At 44.1% G+C, this 26043-nt stretch overlaps 1 protein-coding gene and 1 non-coding gene across 2 annotated transcripts in view; one reads left to right on the top strand and one right to left on the bottom strand.

Moving 5' to 3' along the window:
• The window catches only part of LOC126272088 (facilitated trehalose transporter Tret1-like), a 241368-nt gene that overhangs the window by 1143 nt on the left and 214182 nt on the right, over positions 1 to 26043 (top strand). The gene's annotated exons all lie outside the window — the stretch shown is intronic.
• On the bottom strand, positions 25763 to 25837 carry Trnat-ugu (transfer RNA threonine (anticodon UGU)). The gene has a single exon. It is a non-coding gene; the product is annotated as a tRNA-Thr (tRNA).

The raw sequence follows: 26043 nt of genomic DNA, 5'->3' as shown, positions 1-26043 counted from the left end.
CAGACTCGATCCATGGCTTTCACTATGCCATGTAAAAAAAAGTGTTTCTTCTTGGTGCGACTACAACATTTTTTTTAAATTTGTGCGTAGTGCGTGCATTGATTCGAGTTAAGAAATTAATGATAGTGTAACGTTAGCTATTTACATTGTGAAATAACTTCGTTCCAAGAATGTGTAAATGAGGCAGTATTCCAGAATGAGATTTTCACTCTGCAGCGGAGTGTGCGGAGATGTGAAACTTCGTGGTAGATTAAAACTGTGTGCCGGGCAAGTGCTCTACCAACTGAGCTACCCAAGCACGACTCACGGCCGGCCGAGGTACTGGCAGAAGTAAAGCTGTGAGGAGGGGGCGTGAGTCGTGCTTCGGTAGCTCAGCTGGGAGAGAACTTGACCGCGAAAGGTCTCGAGTTCGAGTCTCGGCCCGGCACACAGTTTTAATCTGCCAGGAGGTTTCAAGGCAGTATTTTACACTAGGGATAAATCGAATGAGGTTACGCTGTTTTAAGCTTAGTGATCTTGTTTTCGGTGTATGGAGGGTCAAATCCCCACCTTGTCATCTACATCTACATCCATATTCTGCAAGCCACCTGACGGTGTGTGGCGGAGGGTACCCTGAGTACCTCTATCGGTTCTCCCTTCTATTCCAGTTTCGTATTGTTCGTGGAAAGAAGGTTTGTCGGTATGCTTCTGTGTGGTCTTTAATCTCTCTGATTTTATCCTCATGGTCTCTTCGCTAGATATACGTAGGAGGGAGCAATATACTGCTTGACTCCTCGGTGAAGGTATGTTCTCGAAACTTTAACAAAAGCCCGTGCCGAGCTACTGAGCGTGTCTCTTGCAGAGTCTTCCAATGGAGTTTATCTATCATCTCCGTAACGCTTTCGCGATTGCTAAATGATCCTGTAACGAAGCGCGCTGCTCTCCGTTGGATCTTCTCTATCTCTTCTGTCACCCCATCTGGTACGGATCCCACACTGGTGAGCAGTATTCAAGCAGTGGGCGAACAAGCGTACTGTAACCTACTTCCTTTGTTTTCAGATTGCATTTCCTTTGGATTCTTCCAATGAATCTCAGCCTGGCATCTGCTTTACCGACGATCAACTTTATATGATCATTCCATTTAAACCACTCCTAATGCGTACTCCCAGATAATTTATGGAATTAACTGCTTCCAGTTACTGACCTGCCATTTTGTAGCTAAATGATAAGGGATCTATCTTTCTGTGTATTCGCAGCATATTACACTTGTCTACATTGAGATTCAATTGCCATTCCCTGCACCATGCGTCAATTGGCTGCAGATCCTCTTGCATTTCAGTACAATTTTCCATTGTTACAACCTCTCGATACACCGCAGCATCATTCGCAAAAAGCCTCAGTGAACTTCCGATGTCATCCACAAGGTCATTTATGTATATTGTGAATAGCAACGGTCCTACGACACTCTCTGCGGCACACCTGAAATCACATGCTGCGTTCTGTTATCTAGAAACTCAATTGGTCTGATAGTTCCGGTTTACGTTTCACGAGATTTCTCTAAATTACTTCAGGCGAATGCTGCGACCGAGAGAACTGGGGCAGTGGTTACGACACTGGACTCTCATTCGGGAGGATGACGGTTCAAACCTGCGTCCGGTCGTCCTCAGTTAGGTTTTCCGTTATTTCCGTAAATCGCTTCGGGTAAATGTTGGGATGGTTCCTTTGAAAGGGAATAGCCGACTTCCTTCCCCGTCCTTCCTTAACCCGATGGGACCGATGACCTCGCTGTTTGGTCCCCCCCCCCCCCCCCAAACCATTCATCCATTTAGGAACTTTGTTACTGTAAAGCCACGGTCGACTACCTGTCCAATCCTGGTTGTACTAGACGTGTATGTACGTAATTGCTTCTTTATGTGAATTACCTGTTTTTTTCTGAAATTGTAATACTGTACACCATGTAAAAGTGATCAACGGCTGAATAAAACTACTACTAGATACATATTTCTCCCCATCCTTTCGAGCTAGAAATATTCAGCCATCGACTATACGAATACATTTGTTACTAAACGACTCTTACTAGCCGGCCGCGGTGGCCGTGCGGTTCTGGCGCTGCAGTCCGGAACCGCGGGACTGCTACGGTCGCAGGTTCGAATCCTGCCTCGGGCATGGGTGTGTGTGATTTCCTTAGGTTAGTTAGGTTTAAGTAGTTCTAAGTTCTAGTGGACTTACGACCTAAGATGTTGAGTCCCATAGTGCTCAGAGCCATTTGAACCATTTTTTTGACTCTTACGACATCCATATTTATGTTGTAGAAATCGTCGTATTCTTTTATTCATCTATCATTGTACTGCTCCACGAAAGCGAATTCTGAAATGGTTACTGTCAATAGACCATTGCACAATTCGTTTCCCAGTCTTGTCCAAACACTGATGATCTCTTCTTAGAAGAGACGTTAAACTGCAATCTTTCTTTCTGACAGTTATTTCCATGGATTCTGGGAATAAACATTTATTATCTCCAAATTTCCACCGAAATGTATTCGCTTTTATTACTCTACTTCAGCGATGATCATGTACAATACGTGTTCATAATCTGGACCGTTGAATCTCGTACATTCGGTGACATTCAAGCTAGAGGTAGTCGATTAGAAGAATCATGATAGTGGAATAATTGTTCAGTAGGTTTTGGCCCACAAGGCGAAGAGAAAAAGTGGTGAAAAATTCCTGATTACCAAAATGGACGCCTGTCTGCTTATGATCGTTCAGTGTTTGTCTCACTGCAGCAGTGCCGACTTCTGATGAAGAATTGCCCATCTACGGTTTAGCTGTTGTTTTATTATTTTAAATCTGTATTCGCATGTCCCTACCGCTGCCGCAACATTGAGCTTTTCAGCTGTGCGATTGGGTTCTTTTCCCGTCAGAAAACATACTTACAGGTGTATGAAACTCTAGAATTTATTTAATTAATGAAAAATGAATGAGCTGTTACATTTTAAACTTGATGTTTAGAAAAAAAACTCAAATTTTATGGTTAATTATCTCAATTTTTACAACAGTTTATAACAGATTTGCAAAATTTTAGTTTCATACACCTGTAAGTATGTTTTGTATGTTGTGCAAAATTCATCGAAGAGTCTATCTTATTTATGAAGAAAAGTGTACCTATAGTAACAAACGCAGCCAACAGTAAGGGGAAAAATGATGACATTTCACACGTAAAATAAATTACTTCCTTATGTTTTTGAACTTCCACTGCTATGAGTGTGAATCCTGAATCCTTCCTGGTCATGCTGACAAAGTTTTATGAATTTATTTGTTAAAGTATAGACAGTGGAAATTAAAATGTAGTGTGGTGCCTCTCCTGCTCCTAGTCAGCCTGTTTGACGTCCTACCCCTCCCCCCCCCCCCCCCCCCCCCTTAACAGAGGTCTTCCGGTCGTGCACCGAAAACTGGACATCAAATGCTTGAGGTTAGCGTGACTGTAGTGTCAAATGGGACTCTCCCCGCAATACGAGGCAGTTGAGGGAACGGGAAAAGTCAATGTTGATCAATCAGTGAGCAGTTTCGGTGCACTCTACTGGTGTCCTTCGTTAAAACATGGCCTAGAGGTAACATTTGGATGATTTCCTACGGGAAAGAACCATCGGGAAACTGGAAAGAGGACGAAGTGAGACAAAAGCAGCCCAGGAGTTTGATATTGTCCACAGCATTGCGTACGAGCGTAGGGAGCGTCGGAACCACATGCACTGGTGTCGGCAGGAGAGGAGGTGGGCGACTGTGATCAACGACAGCAGTAGATGACCGCGACACTGTGCAACAGGCAAAAGGGACCAATGTCAAACAGCACGTGTAGTTTCAACCACATTTAACAGGACTACAAGACACGCAATCCCATGCTCTACAGTGGCACGCCAACAGCATGGAGCTGGTCGCTTTGTTGGTGACCACTACGTTGTATTTCGTTGACATCCGGTCATGTGTTCCCGGACTTTATGTACACCCTGTATAATCACGGAGGTGGGCTTTACTTGAAAAAAAAAAAACCTCTTTCTGACAATTACAGAATTCTCTCATTACAAAAATTACAAATATTTCAACCAGTTGCGTTATTTGTGAGGTAATATAAACAAAAAGATAAAAACAATACCAAACTTGGGCGTAATTAGTTATATAACGGACAAAGGTTGTCTTCAATTAATAGTTCTCACAAACAGACAAATCATTCTTACGCATTCGGTGGTTACCTTGGAATTCCTACAGACCAGATATAATTATAAATGAGTTTTCATATCGTTAATGAAGTATTCCAAATAGCTTCTCCCTGATTCACAGAGAACATTCTCCGAAAAACTCGACTGCACACTACTAAGCCAGAGCTGTACAACTGAGTGAGTAGCAAATGACCACAGATAAAAGATTTCGTCCAACAGAACCAACAGCATTCTTCTAATAATTAAAGCCAATACAAAGACCTAATTCATATAAGGTTCCTTCTATAGCTTAGTCTACAGCTCAAAAGCGATAAAACATGCACTGAGGTGACAAGAGTTATGGGATACATGTCGGACTTTGTTTTGCCCATCGTAATGCGACAACTCGAGGTCTCATGGACTTAGCAAGTCGTTCGAAGTCCGCTGCAGAAATATTGAGCTATGCTTCCACTACAGCCTCCAATCATTGCGAAAGCGTTGCCGGAGCAGAACTATACGCGCGAGCTGACCTCTCGATTTTGTCCCATAAACGTTCTATGGGATTCCTCCCGGACGATCAGAGTAGGCAGATTATTCGCTCGAACTATCCAGAGTGCACTTCAAACAAATTGCGAACATTTGTTGCCCGGTGACAGGGCGCACACTCATCCACAATCATGAATGGCTGCGAATGGTCTCCAGGTAGCCGAACGTAACCATTTCCAGTCAGTGATCGGTTCAGTTTGATCAGAGGACTAAATCATTTCCATCTAAACACAGCTCACACCATTACGGTGCCACCACCAGCTTTCACAGGCCGTTGTTGACAACTTTGGCCCATAGCTTCGTGGGAGACTTACCTGACAAAGCCACACTCCTGGCACTGTGGATCTCGGACTATTGAATTCCCTGACGACTTTTGAAATGGAATGTCCCGTGCGTCTTGCTCCAACTACCATTTCGCATTCAAAGTCTCTTAACTCCGGTCGTACGGCCATAATCATGTCGGAAACTTTTCCACATGAGTCACCTCAGTACAAATAACAGCTCCGCTAATGCACTGCCCTTTTATACTTGGTGCACGCGATACTACCACAATATCGCTGCCTCATGGCTTTTGTCACTTTAGTGTATAGTTTTCTGCCTGGAGACAGAGCAGCGTTTGTAAGTTAGTTCTGACAAATCGGCAATCTTCCGTCTGGTTCATCACCAACGAAAGGATTGAAGATTTGAATAATCGTTTGCCTTGACTGCAGTACTGTTATACAGTGAGTGTGTACGAGGCTAATCAGGAAAGTAAGATTTTACGAATTTTCGGAAGTACAAAAAATGACTTTATTTTAATAAAATTTACATGCATTGTAGTATAGGTCTTGCATTATTTTTCCACACAATCGTCATTTACCCAAATACATTCTGTCATCGGGACGAGTTTTTTTAATTCCTCTTTTATAGACGTCTCCCTCCGCCTTCTTCAGCCCGTTCTTTACTTCGATTTTCATCTCGTCGTCGTCATCGGAAAAGTGTTTTCCAACAAGGTGTTCCTTCAATTTAGAGAACAGATAATAGTCACTAGGTGCGAGACCAAGGCTGTGAGAGGGGTGGCTCAAAACATCGCTGCGCGCGCGTAGTCATGAAGGACACAGACTGTCGTTGTCTGCATCCCGTAACGTTTGTTTTGTAAGGCTCTGCGAAGTTTCTTCATGGTCTCACATATATTGCAGCATTTATCGTTTCACTTCTTTCCAAAAAATCAACCTGCAGAATCAATTTCTGTCCCAAAACACTGACACCATGAGTTTCCTTTCTGTTTGTTGAATTTTGAATTTTTTTGGCTGAAGGAGAAAGAGAATGGCGCCACTGCATTGATTGTCGTATACTCTCTGGAGTATGGTGATAAACCCAAGTTGCATCTCCTATCATTGTATACTTGAGAAACGCCTCGCTCTAAGTCTCAAAATGGTAAAGAAAATCGCGAGCGGCATTGACTGTTCATTTTGTGTGCTTCGGTAAGCATCTTGGGTACCCATTTGTGCACGTAACTTGAGATAATTTCGTCGATCAGCTACGATTTTACGAACAACAGTTGGTGAAATGTTTGGATAAACTGCATGCAGATCGTCAGTTATCGAACGGCGGTCGGAGAGAAGACGTTCTTCAATTTTCTGCACTACATCATCAGTCACAACAGACGGTCTTCCGCTTCTGTCTTCATCGTGAATTTCCGTCCTTCCAAAATTGAAATTCCGCACCCATTTTGTCACGTGCTGCCTTGAAATTACTCCCTCTCCATTAACTGAAACAATTTCGCGATGAATCGCAGCGGCGTTGATGCCCTTAGCATTTAGGTAGTGAATTATAGCGCGCATTTAATATTTGGCGGGAGCCGGAATGAGAACGCTCGTTTCTAACAGTCGACGAGCTACTGATTGTTGCGAATGCTCGTGCCTTCCACAGACTTTTCGCTACACGGCAGTGATACCAACTTGTCCCAGCGACATTCCCTACTAAACTCCCTTAGTTTTCTGATAACCCTCGTAATAACGACTCTTATATGTTCACTGAGAAATTGCTTCAGCTTTTATAAATGATTTTACACATTATCGAGAAGGCGAACCATAGAACATTAAAGCAAGTACGTAACTAAGAGGCCAATTAATCGTTCCGAGAAATACGGTCACACCGTAGCAACCCCACCCGCAAATTTCGCAACACGCTGTTACGCAAGCTGGTTCGGTGGTGTTCACTTGTCTTCCTCCAAAGTTGCAGACTTCAGATGGTTCCGCGTAGTAAAACCGTGATTCCTCAGCCCATCCATCACGCCAAGAAACGTCTTCCCACTGTCTTGTAGCGACGTTGCATACGTCACCTGAGGCAACACCGCCTCTCAATCACTGTCGCCACGTTTAGGCCCTTCGTGCAGTAAAATCACGGCGCTGGGAGTAGAGACAAACTCGGCGCGCATTGCCTTTTTACCGAGGCTGCTGGTTTAAAACAAAAGCAGTGGCTAGGAGATTGGACTCACACCCGGGAGTGCGGGAGCTCAAGTCGCTCTTGTCCGAGATGGCTTCAGCGTAATATACAGAGGCCTCTGTGAAACATACTACGGCCGCTGTGCCCCACGTACTGCTCAGATGGAAGGCTCCGTCTCTAATGATTTCGATGTTAATGGAACATTTCATGTATATGGCTATGTTCCGAAAGCCTTCGTGATGTTAATGTTATACTTGTATCTCATTTATTTATTAATGGCGCTTATTAGACGTTCGTCGCTGATTTCAAATTGCAGGCGACTTTTAGCGCCGAACTTCACAAGGAATGGAGTTGGACCTGGAAATGTGAGACTGGTTAACTGAGAAAATCCTGTCTGTTAGGCTAGATATTTCACGCCCAAAACTCTTATATGAAGTATTATTTTTCATGTACGGATCTCTTTATCTAGTACCACTCGACCTTCCACCTGCGTAAGTGAGACTGATTTATACCATCGAGAACGCAATGCGCCGTGCATGTTTTGGCAACCATTTTATTTAACAGTGCCATTTCCCCCCCTTAAAACTGAAATCATTCATTTGCTTTCTGTAGATTCAGTTTAACTTTATTATATAGTGGCCAACTGTAAACTTCCTTGCTTTCTCTTGAAGGAGTTCTTTGGTTTTTTCAGTTATTGGAATCTTGTTGTCATTAGCAAAGAAAGTTTTTTTCCGATGACCAACACTATCTTCTGTTTGTGTCTGTACGGTGAAACTGATGTGCAACTAACTTTGTGGCTGGACTTCTATGTGGCAGGTAGAAGGGCAACAATATTTGTATTTATGTCTTATAAGGACTGCGGGCTCATCATCCTTAAGCCCTTACTACAGGTAAGTTACTGGTGTTGACGTTATTAAGGAACTTCAATGAGAGCAAGAGGCACCATAATGCGGTGCTAGCGCTGAGGCGTGACATAGCCCGTGGATTCCAGGCGTCTCGAGTTCGGAAGCAGGAGTTCTGCCTTATACAGCAACTTGATGGTGCAAATGGTCGACTCCTGAGCAGTCGGCTGTTACAGCTCAGCATGTAGATCTGTGGATCGTGCCCACCTCGGTACCCCAGGATGAGACGCAAGCACCGGTTCTGAAGTCGTTGAATGAATTGGAGACTGGAAGGACACGGGATCATTGGGAGGACTGTTGCTCGGAAGAGGCGAAGTTTCGTGTGGACTTGCATATCAGTGCCGGCAAGCAGAGGGTACAGTTATATGATGAGGCGAGGCATCTTAATCCATTTCTCCTGGACATGTTGTTTAGAGATGAGTTTGCTGTCCAGGATGACCTGAAGCATTGGACATGGTCAGCCCATTCCAGTTCTCTAGAGTGAAGAGTGAGCCTGTCTCGCAGGTCAGGACGCTGTCGTGTAAACATTAAAGCACGGGTCTTGGTAGCGTTAAGGGTGATATTGTCTGCAGCCCACCGTTCAGTGGCAATGTACTGTTGCTGAAGACGCTAAAGAACTGCAGTCGATGACTGCCCGTCAGCAGAGTGCTATCACCAGCGTATTGGACCAATACTAGCCACAGGAGAGTTCTAAATCTTTCACATAGATGATGAATAGTAATTGTGACAGTACCGATCCATGGGAGATGCCATCCACGAGGTGTTTCAAGCTGGAGCGACACCCTTCAATCTTAACCAAGAGATGTAGAAGCTGGAGGAAGCTCTCAAAATGTTTAAAATGGCTCTGAGCTCTATGAGACTTAACTTCTGAAGTTATCAATCCCCTAGAACTTAGAACTACTTAAACGCAACTAACCTAAGGACATCAAACACATCCATGCCCGAGGCAGGATTCGAACCTGCGACCGTAGCGGTCGCACGATTCCAGACTGTAGTGCCTAGAACGGCGAGGAAGCTCTCAATGAGACAGAAGTGTAGGGCATAATTGCGCCCAGGTTATGAATTTTGACCAGTCATTTTTTTCCGTACTTAATAGCAATCCTTCTCCTCGCCAAGAAAAACAGCAACCGTGTAGTTTGAAACATTAAGGTTGTAGATGATGTACTCTGCCACTCGTAGAAGATGGGGTTTGGTGGACAGTTTCAGCTTGAATGCAAACTGATTGGGTCTGATAATGTGTGAGTGTGTGTGTTGGCGGCTTACGGGCGCCCAACACCGAGGTTATCAGCGCCGTGACACACATTAAAAGAAACGAATGTAGACAAAATTAGCAAAAATGGGATCATACACCCAAACACAGCGGGCAAAGACGAAAACTACTGTATAAGGAAATCAAACGTAAGTAAAACGTGAAAGGAGCGCCAAGGACGCCACAGTAAATTGTCGCTGGCTCTCCACTCACGTGAAATATGGGTGAGCGAGTCTCTCTGTGAACATGTTAAGATCCTCTCCCTAAAATCGTGGTACAAACATTGGACAAGTCGCAGAACTTTAGAACTTTAACCACATTCGTTTGATTATGTCCTAAAGGGGATGGCAGATCCGGCAGCAAGTCAGCCGCGGCCCGTTGGTCAGAAAATAAAACGCAATCCAATAAAATGTCGCGCACAGTGATCTGGATGACACAAGCAGTACATACTGGAGGGTCTTCTCCCCGTAACAAAGAGCCATGCGTCATAGGACGGTGGCCTATGCGAAGACGAGTGAGGAGAACCTCGTCCCATGTATGTAGCTGGAAGGAAGTACACCATACACGCGTTGTGGGCTTGACTAAATGGAGCTTACTGTCAGTCATTTCCAGCTACTCTCCTCCCACCGATGCAAAACTGTTGAGCTCAACAGCGAGGTGAGTGCGTGCGGGGGATGGCACACTGAGATACTTGCGGACTGAGGCAGGCCCCCGTGGTTGCGAGATCTGCCCTTTCACTCCCAGCAATGCCGACGTGCCCTGGAACCCAGCAGAAAGCCACCTCCTTCCCCATTCGTTGTAGTTGGAGGAGGCCACACTGGATGGTCTGGACTATTTTAGCTGCAGCAATGCCGACGTGCCCTGGAACCCAGCAGAAAGCCACCTCCTTCCCCATTCGTTGTAGTTGGAGGAGGCCACACTGGATGGTCTGGACTATTTTAGCTGCTGGATGCAAATGTTGCAACAAGTCAAGGGCACTGAGTGAATCGGAACAGACAAGAAATTTAGGACGGGAAGAGTGTCTCATCTGCTCCTGTGCCCGCAAGAACACAGACAACTCTGCATCAAAGACAGTTAACGCTTGAGGCAGTCGGACCTTGAGGACGTGATCCGGAAAAACAACAGAGTAACTAACAGAATCCCCCTATTTTGATCCATCTGTAAAAACAGCTACATAGTCATGGTGCTCAGGTGAAATGGCAGAAAATGTTGCATTATAAACGGAAGGAGGAGTGCAGTCTCTCTTGTACCGCACCAATCACTCTGGGCTTCTCCTGTAACTAGGGTGGCAAGTGGTTAAAACCGTGGATATGGGGCCGGATGGGCTCCAGCACATGTTGCAAGCGGATCCCAAACGACATCGTGGCTCGGGGACGGTGGGAAAAAAGATGGTCCAGAGGTGGATGGACAACGATGTCGTGAGCGAAGTTGGAGCGGCAAGAAACTACACACCTGGCACACCAGAACAAGCTGCCGCCAGATGGTAAGTGGTGGTTCCCCGGCCTCAGCACAGAGGGTGGGTATGGGATTGCTCAGATAATTACCCATGGCAGTCAAATCCCCGCATGGTGGACAGTGTCAAGGAGCCGCAAATAAGAGGGCCTCACTTACCCGTACACTGTGCACCTGGAGTTCAGCCGTGAATGCACAAAAGCCTGATAAAACTGGAGGAGACACGTCCTGTCCACTCCCCAAGACCTGTGGCTGAGGCACTTGAGGATGTTCAGTGCCTGCATAAGGAAATCAAACTCGCGGGTATGGCAACCCTGACAATCTCGACTAAAAAGGAGACCCAGAAACCGCACTGTCTCTAAAATGTAGGATAGTGTCTCCCATATTCAAGGTAGGTAAATTAAAAAGACAACGAGACCGATTAAAATGAACACACACACACACACTTATCGGCATAAAGCTGAAATATCATGGGACAAAATTGGTTGTTTCAGTCTGACAAGGATGAGCTATTCAAGAAGTTTTGATAACTTGAATAGTAATCTGAATAGTCTGTAGTTGTTCAGTTACAGTGGTAGCTGGACTGCATGGGCGATCCTCCACTGAGGTAGGACATGTCCTAGGAGCAGGCACTGGTTGAAGATCTGGGTGAGAAGCACAAATGGCTTTCTTGGTAGGTGTCTGATTTGCATGTTAGTCATCCTGTCTGGGTTGGGAGCTGAATGGATTCCCAACCAACAGATTAGGGTCTTGATTTCAGCAGCTGTTGTCAGCTCTGGCAACATCAGAAGAGCTGTGTCCCTGATCTGCTGTGCTAGTTGTCGCGTCCATGCCACTTCTTCATCGCCACCACTACGAGTTATTGTATTTTGAACCTCAAATGTTGTGGTGAAGATTTTGGCTTTGCTTAGAGGATCGTAACTCTTGCCTGCTGGGCCCTAGATGGCCACTTCTGAAGGTTGTATATGTTGGTTTGATCGTAGCACGCTCCATTCGTTCCTAGATTGCAGGGTGAGAAGTGGCTATCTTGCTCTTCCATTCTTCAATCCAGAATTCAATGGCTCGGATGTGATGCTCTTGTTGTAGTCTCTTCATCTCCCTGCTGTTGGGCAGACATTGTTTTTGAGTCATACAGTATACTGATCCCAGTTCGTGACTGTAGATGTGGGGAGTGCATGTGGTCTAATACATTCCTGATTGTACCAGTGACTAGGTGGTGGTCTGAAGTGATGTCCACAATGGTGCTGAGCTGGAGATCGAGATGGAGGTCCTTTAGCATCGTCACATCGAGAACATCAGGGCGATGGTTCCTGTTGTGTAGAACATGTGCTGGATCATCAGAGCCGAAAGTAATTGCTCCCAGGCGCTCCTCAAGGGAGTGGATTTGATCTACCTTTTGGTGGTTTCAGCGAGAGTTCCATCTGCAGTACTTCGCATTTAGATCTCAACATAGTAGGATCTGATGAAAGTGGTCAAAAATTGTTGCAAAATCTCTTTTGTCAAATTGTCTCTGCGTACTCAGGTAGGCTGCTATCAGTATAACAACACCATGGGCCGTGTTGATAGTGACAGCCATCACCTCCAAGGTGGTAAGTTGAGGAAGGATGATAGGTGTATGCGTGATAGCATTGATGAATATGCCCATGCCCATGGTCTCTGGCACAATTCCTGAGCTTGAAGGAGAGTGTGCGCCAGAGATGGGTCTATGTCAAAAACAGAACTTGAAAGTCGCGAGCGCTATCTTCTTATCTCGTGTTTTCTACTCTTGTTAACTTTACTATTACAGAGATCGCCTAAACTTTTTTTTAAATTGGTCCTGTGCGCAACAAATAACTTACTTGGTCTTTCTGCTGCCACTGCTTGATCTGTTCATTATTCCATTATTTAACAAATACAGAAAAAGACCTATTGTTCATGCTGAGTGCAATGCATGTCCTGTATGGCGGCTCCCGCTGTTGCTGCGGCTGCTGCTGCTTACTACAACTACATATATTCAAGAGAAAGGGTTTGGTCAAATCTAAAACTCGATAAATTATAACCCAAACAAGTAATTCCTTTTTTCAAAAACTATATTCTGAAAGCGATTCTTTCTCATTAAATTAACAAAACGCTAGAAGCTCTTTGAACAATCGCTTCGTATGCAAATCTGCCTCCAGTGCATTAAAGCAATATTACCAATTAAATAAACTCTTGAGACAGACTGAAATACTTCTCAATTAAATACATAGTGAAACAATTCCCTGACAATTACAAAAGAAATCAATGACGAAAATCAATACTTAATCCATTCGCCTAACAATGGTTTGCCTTAAGAATTCAACTCCTGTCATTATCAAAATTACTGTCTGCCGCTACGCACATACACAAACCCTTTTCTTTAAATTAATAAGCGCGCTGCAAATTATAAAAAATACCAAATCCTGTGTCGCTGCTGGCGGACACAGCAGTACGGCAGCTCGGCGACGACTCCTCGCCCAACACACCTGCGCACCACAGCAGGCGGGCTCCCACACTGGCCTCCAAACTGCCACCAGTTAATCCGTGCGCTGCGAAGCGCGACAACAATATCTTAGATTCCAGAGCTTGTGTATGCGCGCTGTAGCCAACCTTTAAATCATAAGAGATTATTTCCAACTTTCAAACTTTTTTACATACATGCGTCCTACTACGCCTTCGTGAGTTTCCGTGTTTCTGTAGCTATCTTTGGTACAACAGGAAAGATGCTTCACAATGAAAAATTCAACGAAAAGGAATAACGTCCGTGGCTAGCGTAACGGAATCTGACGAAAATAAATGGTTAAAATTTTGGGTCATACAAGTGCACTCATAAAAAATCGGATATTCTGTGACTCTGCCCAACGTTATTGTGAGATATTCTTCCCATGCCACCAGATCATATAATTACTAGAAGCATTTCTGAGATATGCTGGTTCTACCAGCGTTTGTTATGCAAACAGTTCTGTCTTCTGGCTCGTACACGTCATGGGATATCGTCTTCGTCTCTGAGCCATAAGAGCAATCCACGACCTACTTTGATGTTCTGTTTATATTCAAAGAGGCCAGCCGCAAATTTGTCTGTCTATAATTTCTAGTACTCTATACGTAAGAAAATGTACACTTCCAACGGTACATCCTTTCAAAATATACTGTACAAACGCGTAACAAATCTAATGGTTCGTTTTGCTGCGTGGTGCCGAAGCACCTGCTTCTGTTCATAGTAGTGTCAGAAATGGTTTTGGTACACTTTGTGCCACGTGACATTTGTGCGGAGAGACATTTCTGTGGAGCCTACTGTTCTTATTGGAATAAGTAGCTTTTCGCAGGTAGTCTGTTTGTGATATGGGCAAGTCAACGAGTGTGAAAGCAGAAGACCTGGTTGTGGTGACAGACTTAACTGTAGCCTCACCCGAGGTCTGTGTTAGGTTGGAAAGTGACAGTCTGGTTGTTAGGCAGAGCCAACGAATGTGAAAGCACTAACCTACGCAAAGTGTCATGTACTCCCTGGAAAGGTCAATATATTCAATCTGTGGACAGCCAGCCGCTGTGGCCGAGCGGTTCTAGGCGCTTCATTCCGGAACCGCGCGCCTGCTGCGGCCGCAGGTTCGAATCCTGCCTCGGGCATGGATGTGTATGATGTCCTTGGGTTAGTTAGGTTTAAGTAGTTATAAGTCTAGGGGGACTAATGACCTCAGATGTTAAGTCCCATAGTGCTTAGAGTCATTTAAGCCATCTATGTACAAGTGTCACTTTGCATAAAACTTACAAACAGGTCACAAACCTAGACTTTTTGTTGTTCTCATCTTGTTTTATTGCTCAGATCAACATCTATTGTATAGCATCCCAGGCCACGTCAAGTACAAATTTACTCAGGATAGACAATACTGCCTTACGGAACACAGTGAAAATCTTGTAAACGAATTTCTTTTATTGTATTTTTCAACGTCAGGTCACAGATAGTTAACATAAGAGATTTTACTTTTTTGTAGGACATCATCAAACTATTTGAATTCGTTACACAGAAACTCTTCGAAGTACAACTGAACAGGGCAGGAAAGGCACTCACGTCATGATAAGTCGAAGCGAGTTGTGATACAGTTTTTGTGACCTGAAGTTGAGAAATACGATCAAAAATTTAGTGAGTTGTATATTGGACAAGACCTCAATTCTCAGTATTTTTTCGTGTGTTTGCACTTTTTTGTTCAGCAGTGTCGACGTATAAGGAAGAGGATCGCAGTTAGAGCAGCGACAGAATTCCTATGGGTTATATCTCACTTGTACCGTTATGCGTATTTCGGTGAGCTAATCGCCCGCGCAGTATTGGTACGAGGTGAGATGACCGATAAGAGAGAGTCCAGCTAAAAAGGATCGGATGTCTATAAATCCCAGTATAGGGAATTTTGGCGGCGGACGGTCGCTTATGAGGACAAACAATGCTCCAAGAAATGGCGGAGTGTCACATAATCTTAAAGTTGTCTAAGTTGCAGCTCTCTGAACTTCGACCATAAGTCACTGTTACATACTGAAGCGAATCTGAATACGTTTGCGATCTCAGAAAGCTGAAGCGCATCCAACGACACAACAGTATTTCAATATCTTTAAAACTACAGAAGTTAATATTTCACAGTGAATAAACATTTACACAATGAACATCTGAATTAACAGCTCTTAATCACTTCATGTGATTTCAACAAACGATGCCTCAGATGATAGCATTGCATTATAGCTATCATCCTTGAAAGCTATAAATCTGAATCTATTTTTTAATTGTTTTATTTTGTCGTTTATATATTTTTATTAGGTAGATGTTTGTCAGAACATCGTATCCGCCACAGTTACATAGTAAAAGAGCACAGCTTCAATAACGCATATTATGATACTAGTTTGGTTATTTAATGAACAGTTAACTATTTTTCCAGTAAGTTTATTGAAGTGTTGATCGCAAGCTCTGCTAATTTATAAGTGGTCAATCTCAGTGTTACCAGATACAACAATTGAACAGCGAATCAAAAGACGCTTCTGTCAAGCAGTCAGAAATAACTGTTACTTCAGGTCTGTACTATAGTTTATCGTGAGCACAATTGCGCAAGAATGTTGGCTTATTTATTTATGAACCAACTATAGCTGATATTTGTTGTAAATGATCTGAGTCAATGTTAAAGACATTTCTTTATTTAAATATTGTTGTAATATATTAATTCAGTCTGTAGAGCTTAAGGACGATGTATTTTTGGTGGGGATGGCTTTCAGCCAATGGGAAAGCAGGAAGTAGTCAAGTGGAGACTGGAACCTCTCGAGTGAAGAGCGCAAGGAAGCGATTCTGCGCAATTTTATGTCGAGTGCTGGAGGCACGCAGATCTGCCTATGGTGACGTGCGTGGTTCGGTGGTATAGGTGACGAATTTTGGGGCTGTGAACGGCCGCTGTAATACTCTATCTTTTGAAGGGACTTTATATTTCGAGAGGTCTGAATGCGCTCCAGAACATGACTCTCTAATTTTTCCCGTTTGTATTACGGAACTGAGAACGGACAGAGGATGAGTTACTAATCTTGGTATCGTGTGTGTCAATTTGTGAATCATCACGTTGAACTCTGAACTGTTTTGCGCTGGTGAATATTTCGTACATCGTGATTACGAAATGGACTTAGTTTTCGCCTATCTTTGATGACTATTTAGTATGGGGAAATTTCTACCTTTAGCGTAACGCTCTCGACCTAACTTTACAGCATTTGATAACGGTATTTTGTCTGCATTTTAACTGAGTGTCTTAGGACCACTTCCCGTTTATTTGAGGTGTCCTTTCTTGACTGAACATTATTCAACATAATTATCTGTCGTCTAGATCAATTACAGACGTTAGACTAGAACACTTGTTATCAAATTATTGATTTAGCTGTTATTTTGTATTTCTGAGTACTTTTTATTTCGAAATTGTAGGCAGTGCATAGACTATTTGACTGCAGGATCACAGATTTAGGTTACTATTTCCAGCGAATTAGCTGCGGACGTGCGCCGCTCGACCCTATGGCTATGTCTAGCTGCTATTTGTGAACAGAACCATCCATAGCCCAAGTACCCAAAGTAAGAGTAACCACAGACAAAGACGCAAGGGGTTTGCTCGTATGCGACGCTGTTTGGAAAGGCAGCTACACTTGAGCAGTAACCATTAGATATCGTCTATTCAAGTGGCTGATATTCATTATTTGCCGAATAAGATACAATCACAGAAGTTTTCCGAAGCCCCTCCGTTGCTTTGGAATTAATCCAATTCCGTTATGTGACTGCACTAACAATACTGAAGGTGACGTCAATCACATCCTCTTTGCCTGTGCAAAACGGGAGAAATTTGACTGCGTTAGTGAATGTTTTACAAACACATCAATCAACAGGGGCTTAAGAAGCTTGTGCCCTTCCTTGAGGCCGGCCAGAGTGGCCGAGCGGTTCTAGGCGCTACAGTCTGGAACTGCGCGACCGCTACGGTCGCAGGTTCGAATCCTGCCTCAGGCATGGATGTGTGTGATGTCCATAGGTTAGTTATGTTTAAGTAGTTCTAAGTTCTAGGGGACTGATGACCTCAGAAGTTAAGTCCCATCGTACTCAGAGCCATTTGAACCCATCCTTGACAGTAGTACACTGGCGGATACTTACTTTTCTTCAGTATCTTGGTATGAACAGAGTGACACCTCATTTGCTTGTCACTTGTTTCAGGAAAACTCGTGATCAGTTAACTGTAAGGTTGGATGGATCTTGCGTACAGCGACCCCACATCCACCTGACAACATTCTCATTTGTGTAATTTCTGGTAGCGCCATGATGTAATCACAGACACGTGTAGCGATTTCAATCGAACCTCTTTTACCGTCGGCCTCATTCCACAAATAAAAATTGTTGTCTTGATTTCGCAGGCTGTATTTGGTAAAATTATACACTGCAAGTTTTCTCATGTAGAATATTTGCCAACATGGTCCCTTTTAGAATGATCAAAGTGGGTCAAAATTCTTGGGCACACTACTTGGGTCACTTTATGATAGTAATTTGTTTTCGTTGCGCTTCTTTCGAGTCAGATATTTTCTCCGCATATGTTTCTCATGATCTGATTGTTTCCAAAGCATCTCGTTCTCGGTCAGTAAATGACATGCGGAACATTTTCAATTCTTTCTCTGGTCTAAAGAATCCTAAAATGTACTTGTGGATTATTTTCAAATGTTCGAATGTGTGTGAAATCTTATGGGACTTAACTGCTAAGGTCATCAGTCCCTAAGCTTACACAATACTTAACCTAAATTATCATAAGGACAAACACACACACCCATGCCCGAGGGAGGACTCGAACCTCAGCCGGGACCAGCCGGTGGATTATTTTCCGGTATTTTGTAAAACACGCAAAAAGAGTAGCAAATAATGGACAGTCTTTTTCCCGGATAAACTGTTGAAATATATTTTTGTCCAGCAAAAATTCAGTGTATAATGAAGTAAACTCTTAAAAAAAACAGCAGAATATTTCCAGTCACATTGCTACGCGTAAAGAGACGCAAATAATGAAGAAATAACTGAGTGTAATCGTACGTTAGAAAACTTGTATGGGTAGCTGATCAATGTATGCCGCACATTCATGTTTGCACAAGGCACTGACGCCTCTTAATAGAGGGTCGATATCACGAATTTGCCTCATTTGCTACTGCAGCGTTACCATGTACGCTCATTTTATTTTTCGTGATAATGGACCTTGCATCTTTTTTCCTAAGCTACAAAAGGAACTCGTTCTACGTTTTGCCATAACAAAGAACATGGAAAATGAAAAAAAAGGACGGTGCACCAAGGAAGAGTTATGCAAATTGGTCACAAGTTGGTACACATGCTGGTATCCGGGAGGCCGATGGATTAGAGAGATTCGAGCGCGCACGGAGGCTTTCCGGCAGTCGTTCTCCCCGCGAACCATACGCGACTGGAACAGGAAAGGGGGGTAATGACAGTGGCACGTATTATGAGTGCCCTCCGTCACACACCATTATGTGGCTTGCGGAGTATAAATGTAGATGTAGATGCAGATGAATGTGTGACGTTGCACCACAGTTTCACCGTGCAGCTGGCAAGGATAGTAAAAACAAGGGCCGTAGCGTAAAGTCTTTGCAAATTTCATTCCGTGTACTCAACTGGACAGTAATTATGCCTCGCAAACAGCCGCGCGAAGAGTAGACTCATACGCAGATGTTAGCATTTAACAGAGGACGTGTGGCGGGGCTCAAAGAAGCAGGTTGGAGCAATCAATGAATCGCTCGACAGTTGACTGGGAGCGACGCAATTATTCGACGATGTTAACAGGAAAGAGTGAACCATGGTTGAACACAGGGTCAAGAAGGAATCGGTCGGCCCAGAATGACGACAGAACGTGAAGACTGAGCAATCGTCAGAGAGGCACTCAGAACCCCAGATTCATCATTATCCCCAATCCGACGCGCAACTGGTACTTCAGTGACCACAAGGGCCATTAACAGGCGGCTCACAGAAAGGGGGGTTGAGCGCACAGCGTCCCTTGCGCCGATTATGATTGACCTCTGCAAAAAAATGGCGCCGAGCACTATGGGACTTAACATCTGAGGTCATCAGTCCTCGAGAACTTAGAACTACTTAAACCTAACTAACCTAAGGACATCACACACATCCATGCCCGAGGCAGGATTCGAACCTGCAATCGTAGCGGTCGCGCGGTTCCAGAGTGTAGCGCCTAGAACCGCTCGGCCACTCCGGTCGGCGCGGCCGTTGTGACCGAGCGGTTCTAGGCGCTACACTCTGGAACCGCGCGACCGCTACGATTGCAGGTTCGAATCCTGCCTCGGGCATGGATGTGTGTGATGTCCTTAGGTTAGTTAGGTTTAAGTAGTTCTAAGTTCTCGAGGACTGATGACCTCAGATGTTAAGTCCCATAGTGTTCAGAGCCATTTTTTGAACAACACACATACCCATGCCCGACGGGAGTCTCATAGATAATGTTTGGAGCATTGTGAACTGGACCCTCCAACCAGCTCGGGATTTTGACGATCTAATGCCCCAACTAGACGGGATTTGGCACAATATCTCCAAGGAGGACATCCAATAGCTCTATCAATCAATGTCAAGTCGAATAACTGGTAGCATAAGTGCCAGAGGTGGACCATTGCGGTCCAGTTTATGAAGTTTTTTCTCTTAAATAAAACATCAAATTTTTCTGAAAATGTGATCATTTGTTTGTCTCTAAATACACATCCCATCTACTCATTTCCATCCCATTCGGATAATTCCTTCTTGATGCGACTTTTTTTTGTCATAGAGTGTAATTTTAAACCTATACGAAACTTTTTCTCGGTTGCACCTCCACAAAGTGACGAAAGTAGAAAGTTTATAGCTTCCTCCATTTTCACTGTACTTGCAGTAAAACCTTAGCATCCGGCATGAAATTTAAGTTTTTTACTTCTTCCTTACGTCTGTTCTCAACGGAATTTTTAGTCGGTACGCGCGTCTACCACTGAACGAACTTTCAAAATTATTTCATTGTGCGACACATAAATCGAGAGACTTGATGTCATAAGCATTGGACTGCGTGGAAAACTAGCTTTTCTTAAAACGGAGCACAAATTTCCTTATTATATACTAACACAGTATTTGCTAATGAGAGCACTTACCGACTTCCGACAAACTTTAATATAATTTCAATCTTTTCCAAGTTTTTTCTCGCTTACATGCTTAAACTCAAATATTTAACACATTAACTCATCTGGAAAATATCAGACTTTTCAAGCTGTTCGATTCTTAAGGCACTCGGTGGTTTACTGGTTGTCTATAAATGGCTCGCGCACCCCAGTCAATGCTTCCCATACATTATTATCAAGATTGCAAATGCGCACGCACTTTTGCCAATGGATCTTCAGCATTTGGCATAAAAATACTGATCTACGTCACAATGTACTTCTGTGAAGAAACATGGCTAACCAAGATGCGTAAGGTCAAAACGCAACTACACTGATGTACAAAGAGGTCATATGCGTACCCCACTTCCGGAACGGAAGTATTCCACCATTTGTGACAGTTTCATATTTTTGCTATAGTATTTCCAAATAGTAATCTAACAATTCACATAGTCAGATCGTTCAATTATACACTCATGGAAATTGAAATAAGAACACCGTGAATTCATTGTCCCAGGAAGGGGAAACTTTATTGACACATTCCTGGGGTCAGATACATCACATGATCACACTGACAGAACCACAGGCACATAGACACAGGCAACAGAGCATGCACAATGTCGGCACTAGTACAGTGTATATCCACCTTTCGCAGCAATGCAGGCTGCTATTCTCCCATGGAGATGATCGTAGAGATGCTGGATGTAGTCCTGTGGAACGGCTTGCCATGCCATTTCCACCTGGCGCCTCAGTTGGACCAGCGTTCGTGCTGGACGTGCAGACCGCGTGAGACGACGCTTCATCCAGTCCCAAACATGCTCAATGGGGGACAGATCCGGAGATCTTGCTCGCCAGGGTAGTTGACTTACACCTTCTAGAGCACGTTGGGTGGCACGGGATACATGCGGACGTGCATTGTCCTGTTGGAACAGCAAGTTCCCTTGCCGGTCTAGGAATGGTAGAACGATGGGTTCGATGACGGTTTGGATGTACCGTGCACTATTCAGTGTCCCCTCGACGATCACCAGAGGTGTACGGCCAGTGTAGGAGATCGCTCCCCACACCATGATGCCGGATGTTGGCCCTGCACGGCTGCACGATGTTGCACGATGTTGGGGCGTGAGCGGAACGGCCTAACGGTGTGCGGGACCATAGCCCAGCTTCATGGAGACGGTTGCGAATGATCCTCGCCGATACCCCAGGAGCAACAGTGTCCCTAATTTGCTGGGAAGTGGCGGTGCGGTCCCCTACGGCACTGCGTAGGATCCTACGGTCTTGGCGTGCATCCGTGCGTCGCTGCGGTCCGGTCCCAGGTCGACGGGCACGTGCACCTTCCGCCGACCACTGGCGACAACATCGATGTACTGTGGAGACCTCACGCCCCACGTGTTGAGCAATTCGGCGGTACGTCCACCCGGCCTCCCGCATGCCCACTATACGCCCTCGCTCAAAGTCCGTCAACTGCACATACGGTTCACGTCCACGCTGTCGCGGCATGCTACCAGTGTTAAAGACTGCAATGGAGCTCCGTATGCCACGGCAAACTGGCTGACACTGACGGCGGCGCTGCACAAATGCTGCGCAGCTAGCGCCATTCGACGGCCAACACTGCGGTTCCTGGTGTGTCCGCTGTGCCGTGCGTGTGATCATTGCTTGTACAGCCCTCTCGCAGTGTCCGGAGCAAGTATGGTGGGTCTGACACACCGGTGTCAATGTGTTCTTTTTTCCATTTCCAGGAGTGTATATGTTAATTAAAGGGAACGAGATATAAATTACTTTTAAGAGAAGCATGGAGCAGTGGACGTTATTAGCAATTAATAAATGATGATTACGTTTACTCTAATCTCTGAAGGAATTAATCGCACGTATCTTATTTCTGGCAAACAGTACGCATTATACCACTTTGGCGTCTTCTGCTGATCAAATACAAATCCCATTTCTAGACTACATAATACGGATTTTAAAAAAAATGTTTAAGTAAACGTAGGCTTAATGTGGCTTCCTGTATTAATCGTTATTATCAAAAGATCATCTATCATGTTAATCATTTAAAATCATACGAGTGGTCTTTCTTCAACAGCTCAACGGGGTTATTAATCAGTCTTGACAGATTACCGCCCATCGTCTCGTTAACAGCAGCTTCATTAGAAATGTGAAACTGATCCTGTTGGCGAAAAAAAGAAACTAAGAAGCACAAGAAATAATGAGCATACCGAAGGAACGAGACCAACATACGTGTCGGATAACCGCACAAAATCATAAGAAACGTTAATCTGTGTTGCGGCTTAATGTATTGTTCATGACATGAAGCACGATCGGCTACGTGGCTGGACAAAAAAAAGAAGAAATCCTTTTTTATTTGCCAACGAGTCGTCGCGAAAACTTTCGCAGAAGGTGTGTGTGTGTGTGTGTGTGTGTGTGTGTGTGTGTGTGTGTGTGTGTGTGTGTCTCGATACGCGCGAAGAGAAGGTATTGTGAATTCTAGAGAATTTTAACGGCAAACGTGATCTCCCGTCCCTTCTGCAGCACTAGTTTGGAGATGGCATAAAATATTTCGCAATAAAGGACTCATCTGTCACCAAAGAAAACATGGCTGTGTAGAAATGTTCTTTAGAAACCTCTAAAATACGCTCTCAGAGCCAGCCAACATATGTATTTCATTTATTTGTTTATAAATTTCCTTTACTTTGTGTCTACGGTCACAAACTTTTTGTCAAAAGATAAGCAAAAAGTTTGTGACCATAGACGTAAAGTAGAGGAAATTTATTCTATATTCGGGGCACTGTTGTATTCGCGTCAATGTCGCAGCTTTTGATATTTGTTTATGTATATGTTTCTTTTCTTTTGATCCGTTACCAGACGATTATCGCAGACAATATATTCTGATCATATTGTGGGCTTTCACCAAAAATCAGAGGTTAGTCTTTTAATTTTTATACGAGATCAACCTCCTCGACTAACTAAAATTCACTTGCTGTTAGCTTTTTGCATCATCTTATTTTTGAAAGGACCTCACGGAACTGTAATGTATGACATGGGCTGTGTATACATGGCCTATGAAGCACCAGACATCGCAAACATAAGTTAAAATAATTCTTACATGAAGGTCTTGGCACTAATCTTAGCCTGAAAGCTACAGTCAGACTTGGTGCAAGTATTTATCGAATTTTTACCTGCCACTAAAGATGCTAAAAATTAATAAAAAGAAGAGAGAAGCGTATAGACAAGCACTTAAAAATGCTTTAGACGGTCAGGTTGCGGAGCTGTCTGATGGCGGTAGGTGGCAGTTTCCTCTCGTTCCCGTTCCGTTCGGGAAGCTACGTCCACGCGCCTAGTGGCAGTTCTCCAGGCCACGGAGGCCGCTGCCCGTCGACGGGACGAGCAAAAATAGTTCGCACGCTCATTCCGTGGCTCCACGCAACTCTCCGCAAAAATTTGCCTACGTCCGACGTCGGGCCCCAATCCGTTCACACACACGCGCTGCCCTCACTACGCGCTGACGGAGGCCGGCGACGAGCGAAAAGTGTTTTCTGGCTTCTGTTGGAGTTTGTTCCCTTTACACACTGGGCTCTTTGCGAGATACTCCTCCTCATCCACTCAGAAGCTGTTTAACAGCACGTTCATAGTTTCGTTTACGAGAGACATTCAATAATTAAAGAGAAAAATTGATTTAGAAATGAAACTGTTTGTAGGTTGAGTTATTTACTTTCATGACTTTAGGTTGGTGTCACTGGGATGGGATGAGAATAGCTGACGGATACAAATTGTTTTGTTTGTAGCCTAGGTATTGCATTTAACGACGCCGCGTCCGCTTGATGTTTCCACGTTAGTTGAACAACGTTCAGTGATCCTTTTTTCTTTGTTTCTGGAGGTGAAAGAGCGCCTAAAATCTTTTCTCGCATGATTTTACAGTATGGTGAAATTTTTGTAAGTGGCTAGAACAACTGAAGATTACATTTTACTACGCCAGCAGTGGCGTAGTGTGCTGATGTTGGCAACGAACACTGAATGCTGGGAATTATGTGACGTTTATACTACCGCAAACGTTTTGTTATGAAATGTTGACTTTACGAGGAGAATTATTTTACTGAACGGGCAAGCGTACATACGAGAAATTGTCAACCATAGAGCAGGAACAGCATTAAGTACTTACTTCATGACCGGTCGTTGCCGACATTAGCACACTACGACGCCGCTGCCGTAAGTAAAGTTTTACCCAGTTCAAAAACGGTCGATCCTTAGGACGAGCGACGTCCTAGCCGGTCAGTTGAAGTCTCAACTCCTTCACTCGAAACCTTCATTGACGGCATTATTCGTGAAGGCCGACGTGTAGTTGTTGAAGCTACAGAAAAACAGTTGCAGTAAGTGTTGACACAGTTCATGTAGTTAACAGTAACAATCTCAAGTACAGCAAACCACATGCAAAGCAGGCCCTGAAAAGAGTTAACGCGACAACGCAATGAACCAAGACTCCAGGTGCGTGCAAACTTGAAAAGAAGATGACCTTTCGTTAAATAAGATTTTAGCGTGTGATGAAACTTGGATTCACCATTTTGATCCAGAGTTGCGACGTTCCCTAATCGGCGTCTCATACGAGCAAACCAATTGCGACTTTACCTGGTGTTGCTCGCACCTTAAGACAACTGGGCTATGCAGGGCACTGTTAAAAAAATAGTCTATGCATTGGTTAGATTTGCCAATTAATAAAATAAACAGAAATATTTAAAAAAGACAAATGAATAATTGATAAAAAGGCTTCTACTCCAATATCTGTAACTTATGTAGACGACACCAGAGAATTATGCTGAATAACGTTTGGTTAAGAAGGTAAATCTCAAACATACCGAAAGTGGTCTTACAATATTCGTTTATAATGCTGACAGAAAATAGCCTCGTTAAATGCAGTAAGGTTGCGTTGAGAGCGTTACGAGAATGGTAGTAGAATCCAAAAGCTAAATAGTCATCGGAGATGCATGGAAAACTAAGTCCACTTCGTGATTACAATACGCGAAATATTCGCCAGCTTAAAATAATGCATACTTTAGTATGGCAATTTAGGCAATTGCACACGAGAGACAACGAGTAGAAACTCGCATTCTCTCTATGCTGAATTCTGTAACGCAACTGGAATCAAAGTCCTGCACTGGAGCACATCCAAACCACACGGAAGAAAGTCCCTTCAAATGATAAAGTATTGTAGCGACGGTTCAGTGGCCACATGAACGCATCTTACACTTCCCTCAGATACGATATGAATCTGGTGTCTGTACAGATATCATTGGTGATCTTGCAACTTTCGAAGAATCAAGTTATAATGAAATCTAGACCTTTCGCTGCTTACAGGCGTTGATAAATGTGTGCTCCGACCGAGACTTGAACCCGGGACCTCCTGCTTACATGGCAGAAGCTCTAACCGACTGAGCCACCGAGGGCGCACTCAAATTGTCCGAACTCTTACGGGAAGCGGTAGACTGAATGCCTCGAGTATTGAGTGTGGTGGGCAGGCGCACTACAAACGTAGTGTGTGGACAGAAAGCTGAAAGTGTGTGTCTCACGGCGAGCGTGCCAGAGATAACTCCCTGCAGTCCCACTGTCATCTGTGTCCTCGGTGACTCAGTCGGACAGAGCGTGTGCCATTT

The sequence above is a fragment of the Schistocerca gregaria genome, chromosome 5 (genome assembly GCF_023897955.1).
Source record: "Schistocerca gregaria isolate iqSchGreg1 chromosome 5, iqSchGreg1.2, whole genome shotgun sequence".
NCBI classification, from domain to species: domain Eukaryota; kingdom Metazoa; phylum Arthropoda; class Insecta; order Orthoptera; family Acrididae; genus Schistocerca; species Schistocerca gregaria.
Note: the sequence above shows the minus strand (reverse complement) of the source record. Positions and strands in the feature narration are given on the sequence as shown.